The sequence below is a fragment of the Bacillus rossius genome (genome assembly GCF_032445375.1).
Source record: "Bacillus rossius redtenbacheri isolate Brsri chromosome 9 unlocalized genomic scaffold, Brsri_v3 Brsri_v3_scf9_2, whole genome shotgun sequence".
NCBI lineage: Eukaryota > Metazoa > Arthropoda > Insecta > Phasmatodea > Bacillidae > Bacillus > Bacillus rossius.
Window position 1 is genome coordinate 13944431 of NW_026962013.1, and position 27663 is coordinate 13972093.

At 39.6% G+C, this 27663-nt stretch overlaps 1 protein-coding gene and 2 long non-coding RNA genes across 5 annotated transcripts in view; 1 reads left to right on the forward strand and 2 right to left on the reverse strand.

Annotated features, from left to right (window-relative positions):
• Positions 1-520: 520 nt before the first annotated feature.
• LOC134543203 (uncharacterized) lies at positions 521-3968 on the reverse strand. Its single transcript, XR_010076900.1, has 2 exons — positions 3772-3968; positions 521-3626 (listed from the first exon to the last, which is right to left on the reverse strand). It is a non-coding gene; the product is annotated as an uncharacterized LOC134543203 (long non-coding RNA).
• A 2453-nt stretch (positions 3969-6421) lies between these two features.
• On the reverse strand, positions 6422-9861 carry LOC134543204 (uncharacterized). The gene is made up of 2 exons (XR_010076901.1): positions 9690-9861; positions 6422-9544 (listed from the first exon to the last, which is right to left on the reverse strand). It is a non-coding gene; the product is annotated as an uncharacterized LOC134543204 (long non-coding RNA).
• Positions 9862-25384: 15523 nt separating this feature from the next.
• Positions 25385-27663, forward strand: part of LOC134543195 (transmembrane and coiled-coil domains protein 2) — a 34154-nt gene continuing 31875 nt past the window's right edge. The window contains exon 1 of one of the 3 annotated variants that reach the window (XM_063388090.1): positions 25385-25600. The gene's annotated coding sequence lies outside the window, so the exon portion shown is untranslated. The remainder of the gene's footprint in view (positions 25601-27663) is intronic. The other 2 variants (XM_063388092.1, XM_063388091.1) reach the window with 2 other exon arrangements.

Genomic DNA, 27663 nt, shown 5'->3' on the forward strand with positions numbered 1-27663 from the left:
GGTAGGCAATAATTTTTTTAATTTATTAATCATTTTCGGATTTTTTTTTTATCAAAGATTGATTAATTTACATTGATTGATACCAAACATATACAAGAACTTCAGAATACAGATTTTCCTTCATATTGAAATATTGTTATTTAAAAAAAATTATTTTCTTTTATTGATAATACACTTATTGGAATTGGCTCTAGAATATAATAGTGAATACGTAATCTGTACTTGTCTATGATTTGTTTGTTTTTTATGTAAGTGTATATAGTAGTGTTTTTTTTTTAATGGTTGTTGGCTAGTGTTATGTATGTATGTGCACTATATGCAAATGGTAGTTCTGATAGTATATGTTCATAATAACTAATATACTGATATCAGACTAGCTCAAAATTGGTCTGTATTGTACATATATGAATACTTTATAAGATATGTATTGAAATATTATTTGAGTTAAGGAAAATTGTTACTGTAGAGTGTAGATGTTTGATTGATTATTGAAAAAAAAATTCCTTCTGACAACCATTAATAATTTTTACTGCTTTTTATTAATCTTCATAAAAATTCACAAGTCACCATGGTTACCATCTTCCAGCCACAAAACAAATATTATCAGTGATTTTAAAATACATCAATAAATATTATCAGTGATTTTAAAATACATCAATAAATATTATCAGTGATTTAAAAATACATCAAATAAACTCTCTCGCTGCATTCACGAAATCATTGCTTATTTACATTGGCCAGCCAAAGAGTAGATAAAAAAAAGCTGTTCTCCACAAGCCTGAAACAAAAAAGAAATCAAAGTTAAATGATATATATTGTACTAAAGAGAAATGAAACTGATAAATAAATGTATCAAAGAAAAAAGTTATGCATACCAGAATGATAAATTAATTTCAAAACCATTTTAGTTATAAATTTGATACATTAAATATTTTGGTAAATTCTCATTTATGTACTACAATTAACATTTTTCTTTGTCCTTTCAAATAGATATTTTTTCCAAATACTTTTTGACAAAAACTCATTTATGTGAAAAAAAATTATATGAAAAACATAATTCTATTGCTCTTGTGCCCATTATTGCAGAAAAACTAGGTATTTAACAATCCAAGTAACTACACAATTTTAGAAGTTTGTTTCTCAGGGCCTCAAGTGATGTAATTGCTTGTTATTAGCTTAAGCAAATCTAGGCTTTAACTCAAGCAAAATGTTTACAAGTTGAATTAATTTCACGTAATGCATGTCACATAAGCAGTTAATTTTTTTTTTTTTTTAAGTATCTAACCAAAGTCTTCGGGGAGAGTATTAGTAGGTAGGTTACCAAAATTTGTAAGATTCTATATATATCCTATATGTTCATATTTTAGTCGTATCAACAAAATGCCTACACAAGAATAGATGTCAGCATGTTATTTTGCAGCAGTCGATGGCATTACTTCATAATACAGTTGTGAAATCACTACAAAATGTGTCGGATGTATATTGCAATGATTTACAATTATTATCGGTAATCGCATAACTGCAGAGTTCAGAGGGTGTTAGAAAATTAAAATATACCACACATTGTTCTTTTTTTGTTTCTAATAATATTAGTTTATATTCCTACAAAGATGGATTCAGAAATTTCCTAGAGTAACAACTTTTCCACACAAACCAAATTTGATAAATAGTAATTCTTAGTACTATGTACTTCGCCAAATAAATTATTTTTAAAGTCTAGGTAAACTTACCTAAAGAATAATTGCTTACACCATTTTACAGTAGTTATGAAGAAGTTACCTTTCCCTAACCATTTTCATGATTTAACAGCACTTATGTAACTAACCTAACCAAGTATTGCAACTGTGAACTACAGTATAACCCTGTAATTGTTTTCAAGTGAGCATGCGGAAAAAAACATAAGCAGTCGATGGAAATTTAGCCATTCCAGTGTTTTAACGTTTTACCAATGGATTCATTAAAAAAATATAAAGTTAAAAACCATTGATCAGTACCCTTGATGCTTGAATTTGCTTAACCAATCCAACAATTATACAACTTCGTTGTGCATCAATAAAGTAAATCAATCATCAATACAGTAAACGTCTTCGATTATACTGCGCTAATTCCCAAATATATTTTTAAAAAATTGAAATAAATTGTTTAACAGTAGTTTAATGTTAAAGTAGGTAAGTATAAACAATACAAAATTTGTAAAATCATGTGAATGGTTGGTTAGCTAAATTTAAAAAAAGTAATTTTCTTTTGTTGCTGCTTATCCATAAATTAAATTATAAAATTTTGAAAATACCGTTTCAGACACTAAAAACCTTCCTCTATTAAAACTGTAAACAGCTTTTCTTAATTCCTACTGATTTTCAAGAAATCACATTTTGCAGGTCACGCTAGATAGCTTATGCAGTGAAGCAGCTGTTACCATTTTCCCCTCTAATTGCATAGCAGATCCTGTGGTTTTCCATATATATAAGAATGTATATATTTTTTATTTGAATATTATAACCTAATGAAACGTAAATAATAGTTTTAAAAAAAGTTACGAGTCTCTAATGTGTATCCAAACCAAAACGCCAACCCTTGACAGGGATTTTTTATAGCAGTATGGAGGCGCAAAGCGCAGATTAGTTACCTGCAATAGCACGTAACCTGACGTATAAAAGGAATCATTTGTTACAAAATGAAAATTTATTTTATATGTCAGGTTATGTGTTGTCTCACGTAAAAAATCAGAATTTTGCACCTATAAACTGCTAAAAAATATCGCTCTCAAGGACTGATGCTTTGGGTTTGGAATGCACAATAAGGAGTCACATAACTTTTTTAATGTGTTAATTTACGTTACTGCATTGCAATATCCAAATAAAAAATAGACAATTTGTGTATGAAAAACAACAAGATCTGCAACTCAATTAAAGAACAACATGGTGACAGGCCCTTTACTGCACAGGTAATGTAATGTAACCTATAAACAGTGATTTCTCAAAAACCAGTCTGAATTTAGAAAAAACTTTTTTCAGAGTAAATACAGGTACATATTTAAAGTTAAAAAAAAAAGTGTCCAAAGTTTATTTTGCATACAAAAAGCAGCAACGTGAGATAATAACCTAAAAAATCACTGTAAAATGTATATTGGTTGGTTAGATTAGGTTAGTAACATCCAACCGTTCAATTGATTTTACAGAATTTTTAATTGGTGCTATCCCAAGCTAACCAAATGTAAATTCCACTGTACTTAGAATCACTGTACGTATAATGTTACTAACCTAACAAATTTCACTGTATTTTTAATCCAGCTAACCCAAGGGCAGTATCTCAATATTACAGATTTGTAATAAATAATCCTAACCTATCCACATGTTAAACTACTTGCAGTATCAAACAACCCTCATAGAGAATAATAATTTTAAACATGTCAGGAAGTAAAAAACACTTTAGGAATTTATAATTTTTCCTGCAATACCCCAAATTATATTAAGTGCACTCACCTCAATGTAATTCAGCTCTGGTAACAATTATTTTAAAATATTTTTACTTAAATGCGGTTAACTGCTACACACCACCAGAAAACATTTCTTATGATTTTATACGTTGTGCGCTCATGAACATAAGATGAAATCTCCACACGCTACCTAAAATTTAAAAAGATAAGCCTATAGTGTACAAAAATTTATATAAGAAATGATTACTTGGCAAGAATAACACAAGCAATGTTAACTTGTAAACGGACAAAACTAATCTCCTAACAAATCAAACAGAAATAGCTCAATAACTTACCTGAAAATCTCATAATTAGTAACATATTTGTGTACATGTGTTTTACTCTTAAAAAAATATAAAATAACATTAGTCAACAATTTTTTGATCAATATTGCAATGTTTGTTTTTAACGTACAGATAAAAAAAAAAAAAAAATAAATAAAACCGAACATGTACGAACCAGCCCGAAGGGCATGTCGATCTATGGGGGTGAAACTTAGGCTGTCCCAAAGTTACGGACAGCCTAAGTTTCACCCCCATAGATCGACATGCACGAACAGTTCCGAAGTACGTCGCTCGATCGGGTAACTTCGGTAGTAGAAAAGCGCGGGCTATAGCTACAGCTTTTGAACGTGAACAATGATATCGTTTTTTGATCTAGCAAGAGATAAATTGCAAAATTGTACCAAAAGTGATAAAGATAACACTATTCCGGGATATGTAGACAGTGAAATCGGTTATAACAATTTATTTGATGCCTTAAAAAGTGCAGGTTACTCGTTCTCAGTCAGAAGTAGTGCAGCACAGGAGCAATTCAAAATATTAGATTCAATTTTCTGTAGAAGACGAAGCAAGCAACATTAAAATGTTTATCTTGCTTGCTTCAAATCCTCAACCCTTATATCTGTCAATAAAGGAAATTAATTTAGCTTTCAGCTTGGTGACCTCTAGATCATTACAAAAAAATGAAGGGCTATAAAATGCTAATGATATGACAGAATGGGTGGGTGAGGTAACGTAAGAACTCTGAGAAAACCAACTAACCACTGCAATGTTTGCTGTGTTCCCCACTATCAAAAGATCCATTAATGACCCTGCTGAGAATCAAACCCAGAGCACTTAAACACAGAGACCTAATGTTTGCCTCTAATGACCACATTTATAAGACCACAAACCTAATGCTTATTACCTTTTCCACCATTAATTTAATTACCTTACCTTTACAGATCGTGAGCAGCAGGTAATGACCAGTGTACTGAATGAAGTCTTTGAGATTAAGGGCTTCTTATGTGTAGAAATGTTTGCAATTTTTGAAACAGCCCTTTTCGGAATTTTATTATTCTACTACTGTTAAAAGTCTCTTCTCTACAAATTTGCTTTGTTCTCTGTTACTAATTATTATTAATGTAGGGCATCCTCCATCCATTGCATACCTTTAGTGAACATAATAACATATTATATTTTATTATATTTTTATTCTCCTCGCTGGTTCTGTATGTTCAACTACAGCTGATTCAGTTGTGTCTTTATATTTTTAATTATTTATTTCCATTGTTTTCCATGGCAAACAATACAAAACTTCAATGCCGTTAATCCAAAAATTGGAAGTAAATCATATTTTGAAGGTTTGCTATCTAACAAATCATTAGGTATTTAAAAATTTATTGTAATTTTTAAATTCAAGAAAAGTTTTCTGATGTATGTTCTGAGAAAAAGAAACATTTATGGAAGCTTACTGTAACACCAAAAATGAAGTATGATGTTACTGATATCATTTGTGTTTCATATAATTAATTATTAGTGTTAAAAGTGCATTTGCAGTGCTAATTTCTGATCCCGTTCACATACAGGCATAAGTGTGATAACTAAAATGAAGTATGACGATTTAAGAGTTAAATGTTATGTTTAATCTCTTTGCCTAACTGTTTGATGAATATTTTAAGTGCAAATGTGCAGTTTGTAGTTCTTATGTTAGATCTAATTCATATTATACAGGCTAACATGCATTGTTTTATGAAGAATAGTGTTGTAACAAACTGTCAGATTAAATTGTTTTGTTCCAAAATAGAGCAATGCTCTTTGGAACATTGCAGAAAATAAAATTTTAAGAATTACAAAGTCTAGCACAAATATTAATGTAAATCAGCTCCAAGACTTAAGTTGTAAATGTGAAATTAGGCCTATGTGATTACAATCTTATGGCATTAAAGGTCTAGTAAGCCTACCTACATTTGTATTTTAAATAATCCAAGTTCATAAACATTTAAAGAAATTGCTGCAAATATTTCAGTTCAATGAACTGATTCAAATAAAAAATTATAGGTTTAAAGATAATCTAGTAATGAAGCCAATAGTATTATTAATTAAAATCTTGTCTGTAATCTCAGAAGTCAGAGAAGTTGAACCCTCATGCAAAACCCAGAGCTGCTAGGCAATAATTTTTTTAATTTATTAATCATTTTGGGATTTTTTTTTTTATCAAAGATTGATTAATTTACATTGATTGATACCAAACATATACAAGAACTTCAGAATACAGATTTTCCTTCATATTGAAATATTGTTATTTAAAAAAAATTATTTTCTTTTATTGATAATACACTTATTGGAATTGGCTCTAGAATATAATAGTGAATACGTAATCTGTACTTGTCTATGATTTGTTTGTTTTTTATGTAAGTGTATATAGTAGTGTTTTTTTTTTAATGGTTGTTGGCTAGTGTTATGTATGTATGTGCACTATATGCAAATGGTAGTTCTGATAGTATATGTTCATAATAACTAATATACTGATATCAGACTAGCTCAAAATTGGTCTGTATTGTACATATATGAATACTTTATAAGATATGTATTGAAATATTATTTGAGTTAAGGAAAATTGTTACTGTAGAGTGTAGATGTTTGATTGATTATTGAAAAAAAAATTCCTTCTGACAACCATTAATAATTTTTACTGCTTTTTATTAATCTTCATAAAAATTCACAAGTCACCATGGTTACCATCTTCCAGCCACAAAACAAATATTATCAGTGATTTTAAAATACATCAATAAATATTATCAGTGATTTTAAAATACATCAATAAATATTATCAGTGATTTTAAAATACATTAAATAAACTCTCTCGCTGCATTCACGAAATCATTGCTTATTTACATTCGCCAGCCAAAGAGTAGATTAAAAAAAAGCTGTTCTCCACAAGCCTGAAACAAAAAAGAAATCAAAGTTAAATGATTTATATTGTACTAAAGAGAAATGAAACTGATAAATAAATGTATCAAAGAAAAAAGTTATGCATACCAGAATGATAAATTAATTTCAAAACCATTTTAGTTAGAAATTTGATACATTAAATATTTTGGTAAATTCTCATTTATGTACTACAATTAACATTTTTCTTTGTCCTTTCAAATATATATTTTTTCCAAATACTTTTTGACAAAAACTCATTTATGTGAAAAAAAATTATATGAAAAACATAATTCTATTGCTCTTGTGCCCATTATTGCAGAAAAACTAGGTATTTAACAATCCAAGTAACTACACAATTTTAGAAGTTTGATTCTCAGGGCCTCAAGTGATGTAATTGCTTGTTATTAGCTTAAGCAAATCTAGGCTTTGACTCAAGCAAAATGTTTACAAGTTGAATTAATTTCACGTAATGCATGTCACATAAGCAGTTAATTTTTTTTTTTTTTTTTTAAGTATCTAACCAAAGTCTTCGGGGAGAGTATTAGTAGGTAGGTTACCAAAATTTGTAAGATTCTATATATATCCTATATGTTCATATTTTAGTCGTATCAACAAAATGCCTACACAAGAATAGATGTCAGCATGTTATTTTGCAGCAGTCGATGGCATAGATCATAGTACAGTAGTGAAATCACTACAAAATGTGTCGGATGTATATTGCAATGATTTACAATATTATCGGTAATCGCATAACTGCAGAGTTCAGAGGGTGTTAGAAAATTAAAATATACCACACATTGTTCTTTTTTTGTTTCTAATAATATTAGTTTATATTCCTACAAAGATGGATTCAGAAATTTCCTAGAGTAACAACTTTTCCACACAAACCAAATTTGATAAATAGTAATTCTTAGTACTATGTACTTCGCCAAATAAATTATTTTTAAAGTCTAGGTAAACTTACCTAAAGAATAATTGCTTACACCATTTTACAGTAGTTATGAAGAAGTTACCTTTCCCTAACCATTTTCATGATTTAACAGCACTTATGTAACTAACCTAACCAAGTATTGCAACTGTGAACTACAGTATAACCCTGTAATTGTTTTCAAGTGAGCATGCGGAAAAAAACATAAGCAGTCGATGGAAATTTAGCCATTCCAGTGTTTTAACGTTTTACCAATGGATTCATTAAGAAAATATAATGTTAAAAACCATTGATCAGTACCCTTGATGCTTGAATTTGCTTAACCAATCCAACAATTATACAACTTCATTGTGCATCAATAAAGTAAATCAATCATCAATACAGTAAACGTCTTCGATTATACTGCGCTAATTCCCAAATATATTTTTAAAAAATTGAAATAAATTGTTTAACAGTAGTTTAATGTTAAAGTAGGTAAGTATAATCAATACAAAATTTGTAAAATCATGTGAATGGTTGGTTAGCTAAATTTAAAAAAAGTAATTTTCTTTTGTTGCTGCTTATCCATAAATTAAATTATAAAATTTTGAAAATACCGCTTCAGACACTAAAAACCTTCATCTATTAAAACTGTAAACAGCTTTTCTTAATTCCTACTGATTTTCAAGAAATCACATTTTGCAGGTCACGCTAGATAGCTTATGCAGTGAAGCAGCTGTTACCATTTTCCCCTCTAATTGCATAGCAGATCCTGTGGTTTTCCATATATATAAGAATGTATATATTTTTTATTTGAATATTATAACCTAATGAAACGTAAATAATAGTTTTAAAAAAAGTTACGAGTCTCTAATGTGTATCCAAACCAAAATGCCAACCCTTGACAGGGATTTTTTATAGCAGTATGGAGGCGCAAAGCGCAGATTAGTTACCTGCAATAGCACGTAACCTGACGTATAAAAGGAATCATTTGTTACAAAATGAAAATTTATTTTATATGTCAGGTTATGTGTTGTCTCACGTAAAAAATCAGAATTTTGCACCTATAAACTGCTAAAAAATATCGCTCTCAAGGACTGATGCTTTGGGTTTGGAATGCACAATAAGGAGTCACATAACTTTTTTAATGTGTTAATTTACGTTACTGCATTGCAATATCCAAATAAAAAATAGACAATTTGTGTATGAAAAACAACAAGATCTGCAACTCAATTAAAGAACAACATGGTGACAGGCCCTTTACTGCACAGGTAATGTAATGTAACCTATAAACAGTGATTTCTCAAAAACCAGTCTGAATTTAGAAAAAACTTTTTTCAGAGTAAATACAGGTACATATTTAAAGTTAAAAAAAAAGTGTCCAAAGTTTATTTTGCATACAAAAAGCAGCAACGTGAGATAATAACCTAAAAAATCACTGTAAAATGTATATTGGTTGGTTAGATTAGGTTAGTAACATCCAACCGTTCAATTGATTTTACAGAATTTTTAATTGGTGCTATCCCAAGCTAACCAAATGTAAATTCCACTGTACTTAGAATCACTGTACGTATAATGTTACTAACCTAACAAATTTCACTGTATTTTTAATCCAGCTAACCCAAGGGCAGTATCTCAATATTACAGATTTGTAATAAATAATCCTAACCTATCCACATGTTAAACATGATAAACTACTTGCAGTATCAAACAACCCTCATAGAGAATAATAATTTTAAACATGTCAGGAAGTAAAAAACACTTTAGGAATTTATAATTTTTCCTGCAATACCCCAAATTATATTAAGTGCACTCACCTCAATGTAATTCAGCTCTGGTAACAATCATTTTAAAATATTTTTACTTAAATGCGGTTAACTGCTACACACCACCAGAAAACATTTCTTATGATTTTATATTTTATACGTTGTGCGCTTATGAACATAAGATGAAATCTCCACACGCTACCTAAAATTTAAAAAGATAAGCCTATAGTGTACAAAAATTTATATAAGAAATGATTACTTGCCAAGAATAACACAAGCAATGTTAACTTGTAAACGGACAAAACTAATCTCCTAACAAATCAAACAGAAATAGCTCAATAACTTACCTGAAAATCTCATAATTAGTAAAAGGAAATATTTGTGTACATGTGTTTTACTCTTAAAAAAATATAAAATAACATTAGTCAACAATTTTTTGATCAATATTGCAATGTTTGTTTTGAACGTACAGATAAAAAAAAGAAAAAGAAAATAAAAACCGAACATGTACGAACCAGCCCGAAGGGCATGTCGATCTATGGGGGTGAAACTTAGGCTGTCCCAAAGTTACAGGCGTTAGCAGTAACGCGCAAATATTAGTTTCCCGCGCACTAGGCGTCACTCCACTGGCTGAGAGGACGCGCGATCGCAGCGCCGTGATGTTCAAAAGTTCCGCGGGAAGCAGACGACGAGCCGGGTGTAGACTTTGAAGGCCGATTTACACGCACAAGTGTCGCGACAGTGCCGTGGCCGGTCCGTGAATTTACCGACGAGATGGAAAATATTCTTCTACGAATTTAAAAGGGTTCTATTTCCACTCGCCCGGCGCGTGTACGTTCCGCTGCAAATAAGGATGGCAAAACTTTTCAACACATCGATATATATGTCTTTCGATATGTAGTTTGGATTATACCGATAAAATATTGGCCAGAAAAAAAAATCGATATTTTCGAAGTATCGGTCTATTATATCATAAAAACTCTTAGGCTGGGTTCTCAATTAAAAAAATTAAGCGAGTGCATAGCAAGCCATGCACACGACCTGTGCACACGACCTGTGCGAACTGCAAAATCGGTTCACAATTGAATTCTTACTGTTAATTTCAGCCAATGAAATTTCGCGAACTAAGCGACATCTGTTAACAGTGTTAGTAAATAAACATATTAACTTTCAAAATAACGTTAATACTTTTATTATCTCGACATTTTCTTACCACAATATGGTTAATAAATATAAACATATTTCTAGTCCCGCCAAAAAATCACCCTGCTCTTCTCTCATTGGCTGTTGTGCCATGCGTACGCGACCGAAAAAAAATATATTCATTTCACTCCTGTGCGCACGACCTCGCTCCCATGCACACGACCAACTTTCTGCTATTTGTGAATCGTTAGGTTAGGAAACATGGCGTTCATATCCTATGCACACGACCTACTGTTACTGTTACTGTTATTTTTTCAATTGTGAACCGAGCATTACCATGCTTTACTTATTTTAAAATTATTATTTAAGCATATCTAAGCTAATACAACGGAATTAACAAGTACAAGTTTTAAGTCTTTCTAGCAAAAGTGATTACAACTAATTGTTTTTCTTTCAAATTTATTTACTATTCAAATATACTATAGCAAATTTTTTAAATAGTTTTTCCTAGGATTTTTTTTTTTTTTTTGGAATTTGAAGTAATTCTTATGAATTTTTATTTTTACATACTTCTGAAGATGTTAAAAGAAAACAACAAACATTTTGACATTTTATTATTTTTATGCCAAATTTATTTATAGACGATTTTAATATAATTGTTATTTTAGTTGAAAAAAATATTTTATTCAAATTCGTTATCATCCGAATAAAATATAGGCACTAAAATACCAAATTATTACTATTTGAACCTGAAATATTGATATTTCCGATACATCCTGGGCTGCAAACAGCGTTGCCGCTGTCACCGTACAATGACAGCAGATTACTTGCGAACTCTACTTCCTCGTTTCACGGTCGTGCAACTTATAGATATATTTATGTGTTTAGTTGCCAGACGACAAATGACACACTGTCCGTTGTTAACAAAAATCAATATGAGATCACGATCGGTGAAGTTCGTGCTGGCCACAGCACTGTGACATCACTGGTGTGTGTAAATCGGCCTTGTAGAGTTAGCCATACGTGTAACTCACTCTTCCAGTCAATTGCCAGTTTAAAATATTCGCTAATCAAGCTGTATGAAGGTTTTTCTATTTGGTGCATGCTTGTCGGGAAAGAATCCTCGGTAAATTCGCTTTGTTCCTACTGCAGTTTATTTCGCCTCCCCGAACACATCGGCCATCTCTGTGAATGTAACATTTGATATGCTGTTGTTTTTCGTGAATTCTGTAATATCAGTACCCCGAACTCACTAAACCGTCAAGCCAAAACATGTAAACATACTACAACCAACCATCCAATGTGCTGTGCTCCATACAGCTGGTTGCCAGTGTGTGTAGATAACTCTAAATGTCTGCTCCCTGCTCGTCTCTTTCTTCCAGCGAAGCATTTTAACTTCACCGTCACGCATCATCTCATCCACTGGAGTGGCACCGAATGTGCGTGAAATTTAATTTTGTGCGTCACTGCTTCACTGCTCAGGCTACTAAATTTGCATGATTTCATTTCCAGACATATATTCCTTAACAAAATTGACTTGTTGTGGCATTTCTTGCTAGGAGGCGCAAACCTGTAGAATTCGCAAGGGTGTCCTGAGGAAATTTCCCCGTGTGTGGTGGGGGGTAGGGGAGTTGTGCTGCCCGAGAATTTTGCACGTGGGGTTAACCTACATGCTATCTTTGTATACGGTGCTTAAATGTTGTATACTGACCATATTTCACAGTCATGCTTTTGCAAGGAGTGGCAGGTCCTCCCCTCCCCCATACATTTCTAAGAGGGGTTCTTAATTTGCCGGGATCTAGGCCCATGCCTGCCAACTCTTTAAATTTTATACCCAGCAATGCTCGAAGCTCTGTACAAGTTTTTTTCGTGTTGTTTATTGTGAATTGTAAGTAGAAGTGCTACTATTGTTGTTATTTACACGTTAGATATAAAGCTTTATGGATGAGCCGAAAACATACACTAAAGACAAAGAAGACATTCTCTTTACCTTGTAGAGTTTTTGAAAAAAAGAAATATTGTAAAGAGCTTACTATTAATGATCATTTGCAAGCATAGCTAAATTATTATATTTTGATAAGTGCTATGTACACATGTAAACTATTTTTGAATAAATTCTTGTTTTGACATGTAAATTTATTTAGTTTTATGTTATCAACTAATATCTTGGCCCCATTTATGTTACATTATTTGGGTTAAACATTTACACCGAACACTTATCTATTGTGGAGCTTTCGAAAGATGTGGTCAATTCTATAACTTTTGACTCACACCTGGGATCGAATTATGGCCCAGACACACTATTTTATGTTTTTCGAGATTTACAAAAATCAGTCCAGGCAAATGCTGGGGCCTGGGGAAGATCCTTTAGGTACCAGATCACGGCTGATTGCAGGCCCGTCTACAATTGCAATGTCCTCAATTGTGTCTGACGGACACTGATCGCTGGTTGGCCCACTTGACCCTCTGGCATCATGGGTGGTGTATAGACGACGGTCCGAATCTCCCTGATCAAAATACAATCGTCAATTTGAACTTTTTGTCCCAATCTGTGTCCTTTGGTATCGCAGAAGAAGAACACTTGTGATATTTGCTGTTTCTGGTCCCCGTTTCAGGAAGGTAAACAGAAAATAATGTATATTTGTTAGCATTTACTTTTGCCTTAAAGGATAAATAATTATTATTGACCTTCCACAATTTTCACAAGTTTACTAAATAATCAAAAACTTAGCTGCATACTAATTTACAAAGCATGAAATAGTAAAAAATAAACAATCAAAAAACAATTATTTTTGGCACACTGTATCATAGTTATTGTGCTCTGGCGACTACTTTAGAAATCATTCATTTTGGACATAATACATCGCAATTGTAGAAAGGGCTGTTTTTCATCACTCACATTAGGATAGGGACGTAGCTGATGCCTTTTTGATATGGATACTTAGCAAAGATAAGCTGCAAGACTTCCTTAAACACATGAATAGCATCCATCCAAACATGCAATTTACCATGGAGGTGGAAGTAGAAGGAAAATTGCCTTTACTGGATGTCCTGGTCACAAGAGATGATAACCACATCGGCCACAGTGTTTACAGAAAACCAACCCTCACAGACTGGTATCTACACCACCTCAAAAGAGAACTGTTATTTCCACCTTAATTAACAGAGCTAGAGCCATTAGCGAAGAATACAATAATTAGGAAGAGCTAAAACATCTAAAAACTGCTTTTCGATCAAATGGCTGCTCAAAATCAGAAATTAAGAAAGCTATAAAACCACCTCAAGAGCAAAAAAAAAAAAAACCTTTCTAACAAAGCTGTCATTCCTTATATCAAAGGAATTTCATTCTAAGTGGCCAGAATTCTCAGTAATCACGAAATACATGCAATTCTCAAACTAATAAACAAGATTGAGGGGTCCCTGATATCACTGAAAGAGAAAACTCCTGCCGAAAATCTAATTGGTGTGTACAAGGTTGCGTGTTTATGTGGTAAAGTATATGAAGGACAAACAAGAAGGCAATTTGCTTTAAGAACAATTTTTACAATACTGTAATCTGTAATTTAAAAGTAAGTAAAAAAAATTCCACAACTGAGTTTTGAACCACAAGCTAAAATAAAAATTAGCTGTTCACCTTGACAAGGTCGCGGCTAGTCCCTGTTATTAGTGGTGCGTCTCCGGTTGCTCAGGGGCGGTAGATTAGGGTTCGTGCTTCGTGGCCTAAGGGATCTAGCCTGCCCAGGATGACTTCAGGAAATAGAAGTCCGCATGAAGTTTCCGGGTTTTATGCACGATAAAAACATACCCTTTACATGGGGCTACCGCGGTCCCGCCTCTGGCAATCTCAATAAGGGCGATGCCCGGTTCCGCGCGCTTTAATTTCCCCGCACACTGCAAGGGGCGTCACACCTGTACTGTAATCGCGACTAAAAAGGCCTAGCTGTGGAGCGACGTCTCCCTGCTTCCACCTCCCTGCGTCTCCCGAGCCAGACTGCTCCCCCACGTGCCGCGACCGCGACTCCCCTCCTACGTGCCGCGACCTTGACTCCCCTCCTCCGCGAGCCCGCAGAACGCGCGGATTGGCCACAGGCGGAGAACCACGGCCTAGGCGCCCGGTGAATAATAAGAATAAAATAAATAAAAAATATGAACTATAAAAACAAATTAATCTAAAATGAAATACAAAAGAAAACTCAAGTCTACACTGAACCCTCGGCGAGAAGAAACACTTCCAGGAAGCACCACTCGGCAGGAGAAGGCATTGGCGTGACATATAGGCCTGTAAGAGTTAAGGAGGCCTTTGAGCCGACGTCAAATGCCCCCCCCCCCCCCATACCCTCTGACGAGGCCAATATGCACACCAATGCCTCTCATTTACATTTTTCACTTTGGTCTTCCATGTCGAAGCACTGGGGCAGCAGGGTGATGTGGGTGACCTGGTGGTTAGGGGCTGGACTAGTGTGTTTGTTCCACTCGAAGTACGGGAGTAATTTCATGACACTACAGCGGGGTCCGTTGTTGAGGGGTTGTGTTGTTTTCGGCACTGTATGCCACTGATAGTCCTGAAGGTACTTGGGGGGACTACGTGTTCGTGATGGGCGAAGGGTGACAGGGTTGGGAATGGAAACTGTCACTCCGGATTGGTCGTTGGGTGGCGACCTGAGAAACCCATCATTGCCATTGCTTGGCTCCTGCGATGTTACCTCTATCCCCTTAAGTGTGTCCTGCCCTGACATTCCCGCCACTGTTCGGACCACGGATTCACAGATGCTTCGGCAGCACCACTTGGCCTGCGCCCGTCCCTCACGGTGAGGATGCCCCCCCTCCATCATAGTCTCATCTCCCTCCGAATCTGGCTCCGTGACCTTAAAACTGGCATCTGACAAACTAAAATCTGGCGGCCACCCCTTAAATGGCTCCTGAGAGTCTGACTCCTCATCAGTGAAATCCGGCCACGCCACTGTTTCGGACGTGTGGCTCGGTAGATGGCTACCTAGGGTTTCGTGTTCTGCATCCTGTCCCTGGTTTTCTACTTCGGTTGACGGAGTTTCGTCCCGTGGCGCGGGTGAGTTCCTTCCTCCTGACAACTCGTACCTGCTGGCACGGCACCTGTCAATAACAGCTGTTCTTCCCTCGGGGACTCGGGACTGTTATACTCTCGTGCTTCGATTCTCTCCTGGTCAATTGTTTGTTTCCCAGGTTCGAAACCTGGTGGAGTTCTTTCCACTGCATTGCTGTTCGTGAATGGTGGGTTGCATGTTATTAGGCGAAGGTCGTCCCTATGAATTTTGGCTGGCCTGCCACTCGGTGTGCGCACTGTGTATGAAGTTGGTCCTATTTGCTTCAACACTAACCGTGGCTCTGACCACTTTGGTGCCAGCCCGGCACAGAAATCACGTCTTTTCGATGACAGGTGATGTTGCCTGACGTATACCCAGTCCCCGGGTTCCAGAGGAGGGGGTGGGCGTTCGGTCTGTGGGGTGTGACTTATTAGGTACTGTTGCTGGTTGTGTGTGCTTGTTCCCTTTGCTGTTTTATTTCTGCCCTGAGATCGTTTCCCAGGGGGCCCGCAGTGGCTGCTGCCGCTACCCGGCATTCGCCTGGAAGAGCTAGAGTCTGTCCTTGTAACAACTCTGTCGGTGAATAACCTGTGACATTGTTCGTACGCCTCCTGAGACAGTACAAGAGCTGAGGAATGTAAATATCCCATTTAGAATGATCCTCCCCCAACCTGAGACGGAGTTGGACCTTGATGTCCTGATTCCTCCGCTGGGTGGGGTTGGCACGGGGGTGATAGGTGGGGGTGGTGTGGTGAGTGACGTCCCACCTACGGCAATTCTCTCGCCATCGTCTGCCAGCAAATTGACAGCCGTTATCTGTCAGAAGGATTGCGGGATAGCCGTAGCGGGGAAAGACTTCCCCCTCCAACAGGACCGCTATTGTTCCCACTCGGACGTTAGTGACGGGGAAAGCTTCAACCCAGCGCGTGAACATGTCCGTTATCACTACAAGATAATGCTTTCCCCGTGTCGTACGGGGGTAGGGGCCCATAATGTCCAACGCTACTGTGTGAAAAGGTTTCTGGGGCCTGTGAGGGCGCTGCTGCTCCTCTCCGTCAGCATGGCGTGCCTTACGCTGCTGACAGGCTTGACACTCACGTACGTGATCCCTGGCATCCCGGGTAACCCCCGGCCAGTGGAATGTTTTACGCAATTCGTCCAGAGTTTTTTCCGCGCTTGGCTGGCCTGCTAAGACATGATTGTGAAAAAACTTTATGGCGCCTTTTCGTGCTCCCATGGGTACGTGGGTGCGCCAGGCCTCCATATCCCCTGGCGTGCGTGTTTGTAATACGCCATCTACGCACCGCTGATAAGGAAGCACCTGCCGGCCACAGACCTCCACAGCCTCCTGCGTTGCCGTGTCGCCCTGCTGAGTTTGTCGCACGGCCTGCAGTAGGTCTGACAAAGTGTTTGGGGGCCTGTTGTCTGGCTCGGGGTTCGCCTGGGTGGTGACATACAAAGCTGCATATGGCAGGTTTTCCGGTGCTGTCGGTGCACTACCCTGAGGGGGCAACAGGTCCTCCCAACTAATGTCATCCTGGTACGTGGTGTCTGGGTCTGGGTGACGGGACAGCTCATCTGCTAGCTGGTTTTCCCGTTCCGGCACATGCTCCACACAAAAATCATAATTCTGTAGTGTCATTGCCCACCTTGTGAACTTAGATTTACTGCCTTGCATAGAATCTAACCACTTCAAACACTTACTGTCTGTGCATAACGTGAACCTCTTCCCCTCCAAGTGGTGCCGGTACTTCCGCACTGCCCACACGACTGCAAGGCACTCTTGTTCGTTTGCGTGGTAGCGGCGTTCAGCTGGCCCGAACTTTGCACTGGTGCCGTTCCCCATCCTCACCCTGCTGGTAGAGTACCGCCCCCATGCCTTCCTGACTAGCATCTGTTTGGAGGTAAATATGTGATTCTGGCCTCAGCTGAGCTAGGGTGTGGCATTCCATTCCCGGAACAATTGCTTGACTTGGGCAAGGGCGCGGTCATCTTCTGGCATCCACCGGAACTTGTGCTTGGGGGAAAGGAGATCCATCATGGGGGCGGTGACTGTGGAAAAATTGGGGATGAAGGACCGAAGCCAGTTAAGTAACCCTATGAGGTGCTGCAGTTGCTTCCATGTGTGGGGCACAGTCTTGGACTCAATCACCTCCAGTTGTTCCGGAATTGGCCTGCACCCATTTGCATTGACCACATGACCCAGAAATTCCAACTCTGCTGCCCCGATGTGGCATTTGTGTGGCGCACATGTCAGGCCGTGCCTGGCCAGCCGCTCGAGGACCATAGCAAGATGCTGCGCATGCTCCTCCCATGTCCGTGACCAGATGATCACATCGTCCAGGTAGGCCGTGACAAACTTGCCAACAAACCCAACCAGGACGCGGACCATCATGGTCTGGAAGGTTGCAGGGGCGTCCATCAGCCCGAACGGCATGGCACTAACTGGAATCTGCGACCGTCGGGGCCAGTGAAGGCGGTCTTGGGGCGGTCTTCTGGGCGTACAGGCACCTGCCAATATCCGGACTTCAGGTCCAGTGACAAGAAGATACGCGCATCCCCCAATCCGGCCAGTGCATCTGTGATGTTAATTAAAGGAGGTGGTGCAGGTACAGTAATTGAGTTTATCGGTTTGAAATTAACGCAGAACCTAAGTGAGCCATCTTTCTTCTTTACCATTACCACTAAACAATTATATGGCGACTCACTTAGTTCCACGACCCCATCTCTCAGCATCTCGTCAATTTGAGTCTGAATCACCTCCTTCTCTCTTGGCCCGAAACCAAGTGGTTTCACGAACCGGGGCTCGTGGGGGCGGGTGGGGATGGTATGCTCGGTGACATTGGTGCGCCGTAACATGTCAGTGGCTGCAAATACCTGGGGCTGCTGGGCCAAGACGTCCTCAAACATTGGTAAAAACTCACACGGGACCTCTTTGCGTAGATCGGCCAATGAGACAGGGTGTGTGGGTTGTGGGGGGTTGGCTTTCCCAGGCAATACATGGTCCTCCGGCCCTGCCGGCCCACGTGCACCTTACCCTCTCTGACATCGATCGTGGCATCCTCCTGGACCAACCATGGTAGGCCCAGGATGAGGTCGTCCCTCAGGCCTCGTACCACCAGGGCAGTTGTTTGACTCGACTGATCTCGCACAGTGACAGTTACCTGGGCGTACCCAGATGTGAGCGCACAAGTCCCCTCTGTGGCCAGCTGGACGTCCTCCTCAACGGGCTCCAGGTCACCCTCTGGCACCAGGTGGGTCGCGACGTATGTGTGGCTGGCCGCGGTGTCTACCAAGGCCTGAACTGGATGTCCGTTCAGTAGGACGGGCACCCGGAGCAGCGTGCCGGTGTTGTCCCCAAGTCGTCCCAGCCTGGACGGTTCGTAGTCAGGCACAGCAGGGGCGACCAAGGCCGTCGGTGGGGCCTGTTGATGGGTGGTGCTCGCCGACGACCTGGTGCGGGATGCTGACAAGTGATGCGCGCCGTGGCTGTCAGGCGTGGCAGTCAGTTGTGGTGCAAGTGTGCGTGCTGGGCATGTAGTAAGAGAGCAATGGCCAGCTGATCTACTGCTCCCTACTGGCAGTTTCCCGTCTGGTGTTACCTGCCTTCCTTCTTCATCCATACCTCGGACCTGGTAGGGCAAGCATTGTGCCAATGGTATTCTTCTGACCTGCAGTACCGGCACCGCGGTGGCCGACCGCCCCCCCCCTCCTCCTGGTCTGGGCACCGCTCTTCACGACGATTCGCTCGCTCCTGTCGCGGCCCGATGGGGGGCTGCAGGTTCCGCAGAGGCGGCAGGCCTCCATAAGGGACTAATGCTCGGGCGTCTGCCGGTGCCACTGCCTCCCGGGGTGTTGCTCACCTCAGCACTGGTGGTGCCCTGCGCACGGCCCCGGCCGAGCGTAGATCCTCCTCGATTTCCCTGGCCAGATCAACGAAGTCTGCTAGTGGTAGCCCTGTGGCGCTTCGCAGGAACGGTCGCAACTCCGGCACGACCAGCTCGCACATGATTGATGTGACTCCGCTCATGAGCTCGGTTCCCCCTAAACGCCGATGTAGGCGAGCCTTGTTGTAGATAAAGGCTTCGACCTCTTCTCCTTCCGCCTGTGGGCGGCAGAACAGCTGACGTTGCGCCTCCGCACGTGCCCTCGGTCCGTCAAATCGTCGTTCCACTGTGGTGGCAAACTCCTCCCAGCCTGCATAAATGTCCCCCATTTCGGCCCACCAGGCCTGGGCTCTGCCCCGGAGCTGACCACTGACCCGCTCCACCCAACACTCCACTGGCACGTTCACGAGACGTTCGCGACATTCCTGAATGAAGACTCGCGGATTTTCGTGGGCTTGTCCCGCAAACTCCGGTAGTGCCACCGGTGCCCCTACTGCTCGGACTATCGGTTGTGCCTGTACGTGTCCTTGTTGCACCACCTCGTACTCGCACCTGTGACACATAAAAAGTCCGTCTCGGAACTGGAGAAATTCACCCCGATCGGTGCACGCGCGATGCTTCACTATCCCGCATCCATGGCACTTAGCTGTTTCTCCAGGCTGCCCGCGACAGCCAGCCGCACAGCAAGTTTCCTGTTGCCCGCGCCTCTCTCTCTCTCTGCTGATCTGACTTCATTTTAATGTTTAGTGAACATGAACATATTTCTCCTGCATGACCTCCCGCGATATACATCGTAGCTCGCGGCATGGAACACCATCCGCACCTGCCCACCATGTCCACAGCAACTTCCCGTATGTCCTGCATGACGTCACCCGACTCACACTGTCCTAACAATGTCTCAATAATGTTCTCACAATGTTCGGTAGTTATCTCGACATTATCGCGCGCGGCTGACGGGCCGACTTGGGTTGGGTTACACGCAGAGCGGAGTTGCGATAAGGCACGGAGCGGAGTTGAGTTGCGATAAGGCGCGTAGATGCGAGCGTGAGACGCGTAACTAAGAAGCTTCTCAGGTCATCCCTTATCTGTAACTCGCCGCGCCGTCTTCCCATTCGTACTGTCGCGTCACTGGGTTTTACCAACTTGAAAATTTTTGAGTTTCTAATTTGAGAAAATTTGAAAGTTTGTAAGTCGTGGCCACACAAGAAGGGCGCCAATTAACAAGACCACGGCTAGTCCCTGTTATTAGTGGCGCGTCTCCGGCTGCTCAGGGGCGGTAGATTATGGTTCGTGCCTCGTGGCCTAAGGGATATAGCCTGCCCAGAATGACTTCAGGAAATAAAAGTCCGCATGAAGTTTCCGGGTTTTATGCACGATAAAAACATACCCTTTACATGGGGCTACCGCGGTCCCGCCTCTGGCAATCTCAATAAGGGCGATGCCCGGTTCCGCGCGCTTTAATTTCCCCGCACACTGCAAGGGGCATCACACCCGTACTGTAATCGCGACTAAAAAGGCCTAGCTGTGGAGCGACGTCTCCCTGCTTCCACCTCCCTGCGTCTCCCGAGCGCGACTGCTCCCCCACGTGCCGCGACCGCGACTCTCCTCCCACGTGCCGCGACCTTGACTCCACTCCTCCGCGAGCCCGCGGAACGCGCGGATTGGCCACAGGCGGAGAACCACGGTCTAGGCGCCCGGTGAATAATACGAATAAAAAAAATAAAAAATGAACTATAAACACCAATTAATCTAAAATGAAATACAAAAGAAAACACAAGTCTACACTGCACCCTCGGCGAGTAGAAACACTTCCACGAAGCACCACTCGGCAGGAGAAGGCATTGGCGTGACATATAGGCCTGTAAGAGTTAAGGAGGCCTTTGGGCCGACGTCAACCTTTACCATAACTTGTGGGTCGGATAAATTTTATGTACAGAATTTCCACGTAGTTCAACAAAACTATTTGGCTCCAGTGGTTTGTTGCCATTTCCCCTCTGTCTCCCGTGGCGTGCACATCGCAAGGAGGTTCTTTGACTGCTTCGAATAGTTTATAGCTCTGGTAGCGGAAGGGAGATCCCAATGCCTTGGCACACTAAAATAAAATGTTTAAAACAACAAAACAAAGATATACCTTATAATCAGTGGCGCAACAACAGGGGGGGGGGGGGGCAAGGGTATTTGGCCCCCCCTCTGAAACCTTGAAGTGGGGGCAAACGGGGGCAAAGAAAGTGCTGTGTAATCAATTTTTGATAATAAAACTGCTTAAATAGCACCATTTTCCACCTTGAAATACAAATTTTCCCGGGGGAGGACCACCGGACTCCCCGCTTCAATAGGAGGGATCGATGATTATTTATAAAAAGTTATATTGCCCCCCCCCCCCCTTTGGAAATTTAGTTGTTGCGCCCCTGCTTATAATTGCCACTAACAATATTATTACCCACTAAACAAGATTAAGTTCATTACAATTAAGCAGCTGTCTCTAGACATCTCCAACTAGTCCGCACAAACACTTAAACTAACTATTAAAAATCCACAATAGCCTGTTGACCCCCTTCCTCTTAAATTGGCCAGAGCCAAACACCCTAATCAGTGTAGCGAAGCGATTCCCTCCTGACTGCCCTATATACTAACTACATGGACTGTTTGCTTTCTGTTTTTTCTCCAGCTCCTTCCTGTGATCCTGGATGCTGACAAACTAGACTAAACCTATAAATTAACTTAGTTTTCGGTTCACTTTAACTGACTGCCTATGGCCAGACCTACATTTTCATAAATTTATGAGCCAACAATGAGGCAGCGAAAGTTCTACACTGCCTTCCCTCTCATACCCTTGCAGGCAGGGAAATTGAAAGGAAGTTGAGACTGTGGAACTCACCTTTCCTCTCAGACCAATCACCTTCCTGGGAATAACTGCTAAAGATAAGAAGGGGAAAGGGGTTGTTTCTTTCCCTTCAAAATTCAATGGAAGCACAAGAGTCCCCCCCCCCCCCCCAAAAAAAAAAAGGCTATGGCCTCCCCCACACTATGGGCCTTGTCCTATGATGGCGAATGGAGGCATTCACAACTCGGACTCAGTCACCCAGGATTGAGAATCGTACCTGTGGGCTGTCGGTTGGGATATTCCCTCATACTGAGGAAACTGAAGGCTGGCAGTGTTGCTGGTCGGTGTGAGCGTCTAGGGTGTCTGTACAGCAGCGACCAACTGCGACCGAGCGCTTCTTGCGGGTGGCAGGTATGGGATACCATATTTCTGGAGTAACTGAATATACTGAATAGCAGTTCGCGGACCAACTGGCTGTGTGGTGTTACCTTCGTCAATTGGTGTGAAAAGCAGTCTGGATGAAAAGCATGCAGCAGGAAGCATTTAGTCAGTGAAGGCTCGCAGGAGATATTCATGTACACAAATATACCAAGTGTAGCGAACTGCGGGCTGGAGCTTGCAGTCTACAGAATGCTGTGTACACAATGGAATTGAACAGAGTCGGAACTCTAAATGATAGGCAACAGAGAAATTCAGTCATGAAAGAAAGGGATCTTTTGTTGAATGTAAAGAATGAAGTCAACATTGAATAAATACCAGGCTGCTTAGAACATTCTGCGCTTGAAGTAAGAGTTGGTCTACTGGTTCGGCTGCCCGCTCTGTCCTGGGGCTGTGAATAATGTCGCTCCGATGCGCGGGAATATTCGCAGCAGCCTGGCGATCAGACAAATTAGCAAATTGTGGTGGCACAAAACACATGATCATGGTTCAGCACCAGTCGTCTCTGGACTTCTCTATATTTTTTGGCTTGATTTTTCTGACAATTTGCATGGTAGTTCATCCTATTGATGTTTAAGACTGACTGTGATATAGTGTTACATTTTCTAGTGAGCCAATGCGAAATATTGTACTAGTTGTATTTATTAGTGCCCTATATCTAAAATGAAATGGCTTTGAGTGTTATTCCTTGTGAGGGTGTCTTGTGTTCTTATTATTGGTTGGTAAATGACTTTGTGCCAAGAAAATAAATAAAGACCTAGTTTCCTTAGAATATTCTGCACAATCGCTGACAATAACTACAGCAGCATCTCTGATCGAACTCACCACCAAACTCTGATCATTGAAAGGTTCACGACTCCACCCCACTTAAGTGGGTTGCTCAACAGTGAGCTAGTACAGTGAATTTTTCAACATAACCACCAGTTACTTTGACAACACGCTTCGGTGCTCCCACGGCTTGCACAGGCCATTATGCCACCTCGCTGCCTCACAGGTGTGTGTATAGCCAGATGGGTGGCCCGAAGATGTGCAGTGCAGAGAGCACAAGTGCAACATCATGAATAGACAACACCGCTGAGGTGTACTGTATGTGTAAACTGTTATTTAAATATTATGATGAATGTTAGACATTGTTTTGCAGCATCGGACACTTATTAAATTGTGAACACTTTTTGAATTATCGCGACTACTTTGATAACATGGCCTGATGTACTCTGCAGTTTCACTGCATGTTTTTGCGGGTAGCTGTCATCTATTGGTGTGCGGCGAATAGGAACATCAACTATCACTAGGGCTAGGCACATTTCACACCACGGAGCCCCTGAACATTTATTCATCACTGACCATGTTTTCAACCATAGTGTAAGTTCATTAATTTAATTTTTGTTGCAGACCAAGGACGTCATCTGGTGAATAAGATAGCCTGGGTATATGTGGGATTGGGAAGGATGCCAAAGGCTGTGTAATATGCAAGTAGTTGTTGGAGGGCAAGTTGAATTAGAGCAACGAATAGTTAGAAATCATTAAATTATGTTACTGTGATGGCAGTGTCATCAACACACAGGGTGAATATGGTGTCTAGATTTTGTGGGATGTCAGAAGTGTAGAAGGAAAATTGGGTGGAGCTAGGGTACTAGTTGTTCAGTGTTACAAGCCCATGCAGTTCAGGAGTGTAAGGCACACCAAGGAGACCACCCTTCCACCGCAGAATGGCTGTTCTGGCCACCTGCAAGATGGTATCAATAAGTAGTTCTACAAGTTTGTCCAGTTCCTGGACTGTTTTGATGGGTACACCTAGCACGAGCTTTTCATTGATCAGACGTCAGTACCTTTTCCAGTCAGCTTTGCCGAAATCATACCGTAGCAGTTGTGCCACTTTCAGCGGCTTCCTATTTAAGCATGCAAGCACTGGCGGTGGTCAGAGTTGAGTTCGTGCGGTATCAGGATGGTCAAACTCCATGTCATAAGGAGCATGCCAAGTGTCTTGGGGCATTTGTACATCGTGGTGGGGTATAATATTGGTACTGCAGGTGGGTATGGCAGCAAGGTTCATGTCATAGATTTCAAGAAGTTTAATACAACAATACATAAATCATCTGCTCTTAAATCACATAAAAATAACTACTTTACAAACAAAATAACTGTGTGAAATCATGTGATTTTAAATTGCACTTGAATTTTTGACGTGATAACATCTGATAAATCGATGAACGCCGGCTGCACGCACGAAAAATTGTCACGTTCTGCCTAAGCCAAGTATGCAAGAACCGCCAACCAATGTGCGAGAAAATCTGCTATAATATCAAACAGGTTACGGCGGGATTTTTATCTAATTGTTCGCGATTATATTTAAACAAATGATTTAAATTAATTTGCAAAAACTGTAAATAATATTTGAAAATTAAAAAGTAGGCAATTTTTCATCAATGTTTTCTTATGACGTTATCACGTAAAATTATCGTCCGTAAACCGACTTTACAGTCAACCCCCTTTTTTTTTATTAAAATGATATTCAATCATAAAATTCCCAATAACTTGGTTGATGTATCTGTTATTTAATTGAATACCATGCTAGTCGTTCTTTAAATGGTCACTACTAATTATTTCTACTTGAATTAATTTTCATAGTAGAAGAGTGATACTCTATGGAAATGAGGGATTGAATGTTGTAAATTTATGCCCGTTTTTATAGTCTCTGACCAGCTGTCTTTGAAGTTAGGGTGGTGGACTATGGTTTTAGAATTTGGTAGTTATTCACTGCACTCTTTGTTATGACGTTTAGCTGACATATTCCGTTTAGTGTTATTTATTCTAATGGCAATAAGTAATGTTTGAATTTTGCTATCAAAGTTTATAAATTGGACTGTGTAGTTGTGTGTAGTATTAGTTGCCCAGGAAAACTAGAGGTAAGCTTTACTGAATGCTGTTCTCTAATTGTATTGTCTATGTTTGTATGTTATTTTTTTGGCGTATCTGAATAATGGTATTTTAAGGTTGACCTTGCGACTCTGTAGAATTAAAGGCCTTTGCCCGTTTGATTTAATGAAGTTTCAGTGGATATCTTTTGAACATATTTTCGTGAATGAGAAGGTTTCTTTTACGTTTGTATTATGGTGTACATTCGGTTGAAATTGTATAACACTGTAATTAAGTAGACTAAAACTTAGTATATATGTTAAAAAATTGTATCTGTCATAATATATACAATCATCTTATGACCTAAACACAATATAAGCATTTTTACAAGCATTGGGTTATCAGAGCACTAAAAAGCAACCGGCAGTAAAGAAGAGACAAATATTTTTGATAGTGTATTGTCATGTTAGATATTTTATTGTTACATAATTTTTTTCATGGTAATTGTACCTTTTGTGTATCCTGTTGTATTTCAAAATAAAATATTAAAATAAGAAAATTAATTGGATGGGTTTGTGATTCAAAGTTGTATAATTACCAAAATGTATTAGATTTTGAAAATATATATAAAAATTTGAGGGACAGTATGTCTGGGAGAAATTTTTCAGTGTAACATATCCAATTATATTTTGACGTAAAAAAGTATATTAAGTTAGACGTTGATTGTGTTTGTATTGTGAAACTGTATTCTGTATTATAACAAAATATATTTGATTTTGAAAATATAAGTTATAAAACTATGATATATAAACTGGATATGCAATAAAGAACCTTTATGAGGTCATTCTTAACATAACTCTTTAATTCTTTTGACTTGCTTCTGTCTCAGTAAATCACACTTACTAAAACTGTTTCAGACATTATACTTTGTTTTACTGCTTCGAAAAATGAGGATGTATGCTAATTTCTAAGAAAATCTATTTGGACGTTAGGCTACAAAAAGATGACATGTTCAGCTAAAATAGGACGTCTGGAAATCCTACACAAGCACAAAAAAGTAGAATATATAATTGTAAAATATCATTTGTGTTACATAACTAGCTACATTGCATTCATACATAACAGTTAAACACATAGTTCAACAAAACTAGCTACAATCATACATTCAGGGGCGTAGCCAGGGGGGGGGGGGTTTAGGGGTACAACCCCCCCCCCCCCCCCCCCCCCCCCCTTAGCCCCAAATCTTTAATTAAATTTCTTATTCATCACTCAAACAAATTTCATATTAAAAATTAATAAAAATTTTACCATTACAATATTTAAATTTAAGTACCGAAAACTGCTAAAATAGCAAAATCCAAATTTTCCCGGGGGAGGACCCCCGGACCCCCCACTTTATTACAGGGGGGGGGGGGGAGGGCGGGCATGCTTCTTAACACCCCCCATACACAAATCCTGGCTACGCCACTGTATACATTGCAATAAAAATTTACACAAGCATGGAATTAGTAATAAGTAGTTTGTTATATTATTATTATTACTATCATCTTGTAAATTTTTATGCCAATCTGAAAGCTCTGAATGTTGTACGTACTACATTATGTGAAAAACTATTTAATAAATAAGAACTGTGTTTTATTAGGGTGGGAAACCAATTTGGGTAGAAAACGATCTTAGCCCTTGCTGAAACGTACAGAATTAAACATCCCTATCTTTTAGAAAACACTACATTCCTGAAGATCTCTGGAAAACGATAGGATCACATTGCAGCTATCAGTTTAACAGTAGGGCGGTGGCAACAGGATCAGGTATATCTCTTGTTAAAAACAGCCTCAGCTATGCCCTTAGAGCACAAAAGAAATTTACTTTCACTATATTTACTACAGGTGATATTTACAATAATTTTACACCACCTTGTAATGGAAAAATAATTTTTTTCCCCATGTGGCTGGAATGGGTAATATTCAACGTTTACTGGGACTGGTCACTTTTTACTCTGTACTGCTATCTAAGCATGACGCAGACTATGGATGGTTAGCTTGGTTTTGGGATAGGTAGTAGTGCTGCTGAGTTTGTGTTTGATTGTTCCTTTTATTTTGGACGTACACATAGC